Source organism: Elephantulus edwardii, unplaced genomic scaffold (genome assembly GCF_000299155.1).
Source record: "Elephantulus edwardii isolate Elephantulus edwardi_28Jun2011 unplaced genomic scaffold, EleEdw1.0 scaffold00465, whole genome shotgun sequence".
Lineage (NCBI taxonomy): Eukaryota > Metazoa > Chordata > Mammalia > Macroscelidea > Macroscelididae > Elephantulus > Elephantulus edwardii.
In genome coordinates, this window is record NW_006400215.1 from 566,128 (window position 1) to 571,657 (window position 5,530).

The following is a 5,530-nucleotide window of genomic DNA, read 5'->3' on the forward strand; positions in this document are numbered from 1 at the left end:
TGTTAATAGATCTTCCACCAATCCTGATGCCACAATTCTCCTCATAGAGCCCAGCCTCTCGGATAATCTGCTCTGCATACATGTTGAAAAGGTATGCTTAAGATTACTAAAAAATGACTGGAACAGTACATTGACAGAGAACTGCCAATATATCTGGCACTAGAGGCTATGTATGGCACTAGGAAGATCATAGCCAATGTCAGATGGATCTTGGCTGAGAGCAGAGAACACCAGAAGAATGTGTTTCATTGACTATGCAAAGTATATCTATGTTTCATTGACTATGCAAAGACATTTGGCTGTGTGGATCACAACAAACTGAGACTAAACTTGAGAAGAATGGGAATCCCAGAATACCTCATTGTGAATACCTATACTTGGATGAGAAGCAGTCATCAGAACAGAGCAAGGAAACACTGCATGGTTCAAAACCAGGAAACAAGCGCATCAGGGATACATCTTGTTGCCATACTTTTTCAATCTATATGTGGAACAGATCATTCAGGAAGCTGGGCTATGGCAACTTAATAATCCTTTAAACCTGGAACAAAACTCAACCCTACAGCTGAACTTCCGGGTAAACTATATATAGGTACATAAGGTGACGAGTAACATGAGGGAAGCCCTTACTCCTGAGAATAACCATTTATAATAGGTCAAAAGAGCAGTATTTACCCAAGGATAAAACTAAGAAGGCAGAAGAGGGTGGAAGAGAAGGATTAACAGAAATAAGAATTACAGAGAGGAAGTGCAAGTACAGTTAAAAGTGCAACTCCACAGGGGGATTGTAATTAATGTTCTCAAACTAGTGTATATAAATGGCTGAATACAAAAACAATCTACTTTGTAAACTTTGACTCAGATCACAATTTTTAAAATTCTAAAACAAACAAAAAAAAAGCATGAAGGAGGTGTTCAGGAAGACTGGAGAAACAAACACAGAAGATCTAGTCAACGATGTTAAGGAATCTTGACTTTTGAAGAGCTTGAAATGCCATGGACAGTTTTTATACAGGAGAGAAATATAAACACATGATTTGTGTTTCAGAAAGATTGCTTTGGAAAGCTCAGTAAATTAAATAAGAACCATCAAAATATTACAAAGCATCTTCTCAAATCACTATGCTATAAAATTTGAAATTAACAACAGGGAGAACATGAGTAAAAATTAAGTAGGAGGAAATGAAATAACATCTTGTTTGAACACTACGAGGTAATAAAAAAAAATTAAAGAAATTTTAAAATCTCTTGAAACTAATAGGAATGAAACCGTGGCTGTAGTTCTCCCAGCTGTTAGCCCCCTGCTTTCACGCTTTCTGGCTGATCCCCATTCCTGTGTGTCCCCATCTCTGTCTTTTCCCTCGGCAGACAACATTTTGGCCCCCAAACAGGAACCTGAAGAGGCGGTAGTTTCTCTCTCTCTCTCTCTCACATACACACACCCCGCCCCCCGAAAATCAAAATGGAATTTACTCAGGGCTCAGAAATGCTGTGGGTGCTCTCTCAAAACATGAAACCCCAAGATGAGTCAAAAAAGGCTAAGCTTTGACGAGGACAAAGTTGAAGAATGGCTGAGACGAAGAGAACAAAAACAAGCAAGAATGAAATCTGAAGAAAAGAAATAAGCTTGCCTTAATGACCACAAAATTATTATTTAAACAAAAGAGGGGAAATGTGGGAAGCCAAATTATCAAATTTAATATTAATAAACCAATGCTATGTTAGGATAGGAAGGAGGATGATAAAAGCTGGAATTCACCCTGTAGCACTAAGGCAATCCTTAAGTGTTTACAGGGGTAGGCATTAAGGCAATCCTACATAATTCTTAGTTTGTATTTACTAAATCCTTCCCTCCTGAGATAAGCATAAGTTAAACAGTAGAGAAGACTGTCAGCTTTATTTACAAAAGACTTCCCCATGATCTTTTGTTTTTATTTACTACTTCCTTGTGATTTTCCTTTGTTTACCATCCTGATGATCATAAAACCCCAGAAAGAGACAGCATAAGGGCTGCAATTCTCCCAGCTGTTAGCCCTCTGCCTTCCCTTTCTGGCCTGACCACCGCCCCACCCCCCCAAGAAAGAATGAAACCACAACATACCAACATTTCTGAATATTGCTCTTGTTGTGTCCCAGAAATCAAGAAGAAAAATCAACTAGGAAGCCTTACACCACCTCCATTCATAGCCACCGTAATGAAAATGGTTTGCTATATACTGTAGCTAACGTTAGATGGATCTTGGCTGAAAGCAGGGAGTACCAGAGGAATGTCTATCTATGTTTCATTGATTATGCAAAGGCTTTGACTGCGTGGGTCATAACAAACTGTGGCTGACTCTGAGAAGAATGGGAATCCCAGAATACTTGATCATACTTATGTGAAACTTATACTTGGACCAGGAGGCAGTTGTCAGAAGGGAGCAAGAAAACACTTCTTGGTTCAAAATTGGGAAGGGCATACACCAGGTATCTATCTATCTCCATACTTTTTCAACCTGTATGCAGAAGACATTATCCAGGAGGTTAGGCTGTATGAGAAGTGTGTCATCAGGATTGGTGGAAGATTCATCAACAATCTGCATTATGCAGTTGACACAACCCTGCTTGCTGAAACTGAAGAGGACCTGAAGGAAGCACTTGCTGTAGAGGGCCAAGGACTGCAGCCTTCAATATGGATTGAGGCTCAATATCAAGAAGACAAAGATTCTCACCACTGAGACAATTGGCAGCATCAGGATGGATGGTGAAGAGATTGAGATTGTTCACAGCTTTAGTTTGCTTGGCTCCACAGTCAACACTCTTGACTCCAGCAGTTAGGAAATTAAAAGACGTATTGTGATGGGAAAGTCTGCTGTTAGGGACCTCTCCAAAGTACTGAAGAGCAATGATGTCAGTCTGGAGACTAAGGTATCTGATACAGGCCATGGTCTTTGCAATCACTTGCTATGCGTTAGAGAGCTGGACAATGACTAGAGAGGATAGAAGGAGAATTGATGCCTTTGAGCTGTGGTTTTGGAGAGCAGTACTGAATATACCATGGACTGCTAAGAAAACAAACAGGTTCATCCTGGAGAGGGTTAAACCAGGCTGCTGTTTGGAGGTAAAAATTCTGAAGCTTTGTCTGACATACTTTGGACATGTTGCAAGAAGGGACCAGTCCTTGGAGAAGGATGTCATGCTTGTGAGGGTGGAGGTACAGCACAGGAGAGGAAGACTCTCTATGAGGTGGACTGATCCAGTGACTGGGGTAATGGGGGTAGGTATGTCGGAGATAGTGAGATTGGCACAGGATAGGGCAGGGTTTAGGGCTGTATATGGTCGCCATGAGTTGCAGGCTACAATAACAACATTAGTATACTGACTGATACACAGACCAAAAAGAATAAAATTAAGAACCCAGAAATAAATCCACCCACCCACAGACAGCTGCTCTTTGACAAAGAGATGGAACCCATTAACTAGGACAAAGATAGCCTCATTAACAAATATTGCTGACAAAACTCATTATCTATTTGCATAAAATTGAAACAAGACCCATATCTCACATCACATGCAAAAACTAACTCAAAATGGACCAAGGACCTAAAACTGCAAAGATCATAAAAAAAAATGAGGAAAAAGGCCTCAATCTATGGCATAGACTATGAAATATAACTGAAAATGCATAATCAGCAGAGGATAAACTAAATAATGGAAACTTTCTAAAAATTAAATAACTATGTGCATCAGAAGGCTTCTCTGAAAAGTAAAAAAGACAGCCTACAGATTGGAAGAAAATAATTTGCAATGACATCTGACAAGGGATTCATCTCTAAAAATTATAGAAAAGCCTGATACTTCATCAAGAAAAACACAATAAACCCAAATACATAATGGGTAGAGGACATGGAAAGACATATCACCATAGAAGACATGAAGAAATGCTCAAGGTCATGAGCAATATGAGACATGCAAATCGAAACAATATACCATCTCACCCCAGCAACAATACAAAGTTCAGTAAGACAGCAAATAACAAATCTAATGAGAGTGTAGAAAAGACTAGGATTCACATACACTGCTGGTGGGAATGTGAACTAGTGCAACCACTATGGAAAACAGTCTGGCGGTCTGGCGTATCCTTAGAACGCTGGGAATAGAAATATCATTTGATCCAACAATCATGATAATACTAGAAATCTATCTATCTAGCTATCTATCTATCCATACCAAAGAAGCTGCCACACAAGTAGTTGTTAGTTGTTGTTAGGTGCCATTGAGTCAAGTATGACTCATAGTAACCCTAAGAACAAAAGATCTGAACCATCTTCACATTTCCAGACACACAAGAGCCCACTCCAGCAGTCACTGTATCAATCCAACTGGTTGAGAGTCTTTCTCTCCTTTGCCAATCCTCCACCCTTCCCAGCATCATGTCCTTCTCCAAGGAATAGCACCTCTTAGCAACATGTCCCAAGTATGTGAGGTGATGCCTCATCATTCTTGCCTCCAAAGAGCACTCTGGCTGTACCATCCCTGAGACATCTGTTTATTCTCTTGTCAACATGGGATATTCAGTGCTCTTCTCCAACACCACACCTCAAAGGCATCAATTCTTTTTCTGTCATCCTTATTCACTGTCCAGCTCTTGAAAGTATAGCTGGTAATCAGGAAGACTATGGCCTGAATCAGAAGCACCTTAAGTCTTCAAACTGGCATCACTACTCCTCAATAATTTGGAAAGGTCCCTAACTGCAGATTTTCCCAGTGCAATGTGTCGTCTTATTTCCTGACTCTTGGTCCCAAGGGTATCAATTGTGGGTCCAAGCAAGATGAAGCTGTTGACAGTTTCAACTCCTCTCCATCCATCATGATGCTGCCTATCAGTCCAGTGGTAAGAATCTTTATTTTCTTGACACTGAGATACAATGTATACTAAAGGCTGCATTCCTTGATCCTCTGCAACAAGTGCTTCAAGCCCTCTTTACTTTCAGCAAGCAAGGTTATGTAATCTGCATGAACACAGGTTACTGATGAATCTCCCTCCAATTGTGATGCCATAATCCTTCTCATAGAGTCCAGCTTCTTAGATAATTTGCTCAGCATACAGATTGAATAGGTATGGAGAAAGAATACATGTAGACACACCCATATTCACTGCAGTTTATTTACAATAGTGAAGACAAGGAAACAACCCAATCGTCCATCAACAGAGAAATGGTTAAAAGAAACTATAGTACATTCACACAACGGAGTATTAGGCAAAAAAAAAGAATTCATAAAACACTGGATGCATCAACAGGACATAATGCTGAGTAAAGTTGGTCACAAAAGGACTATCATAAAAAAAAATTTTTAAAAGACTATCATGCTTTAAGACCACTATTACAAAAAGTTAAGAAAAGGTTTGTACACAGAATCAATCTTGGGTAATATTACCAGGGCTGAGAAGGGACAGAACAGGGAGTAAAAATTACCAAATAGATAAGCTGAGTGAAGAGAAAAACACAGTACATTAAAATGAATTTATCTGATATTATAATTACATTAA

At 39.5% G+C, this 5,530-nt stretch overlaps 1 protein-coding gene across 1 annotated transcript in view; it reads right to left on the bottom strand.

The window, feature by feature from the left end:
- The window catches only part of DDX43 (DEAD (Asp-Glu-Ala-Asp) box polypeptide 43), a 73,857-nt gene that overhangs the window by 65,116 nt on the left and 3,211 nt on the right, over window positions 1-5,530 (bottom strand). The gene's annotated exons all lie outside the window — the stretch shown is intronic.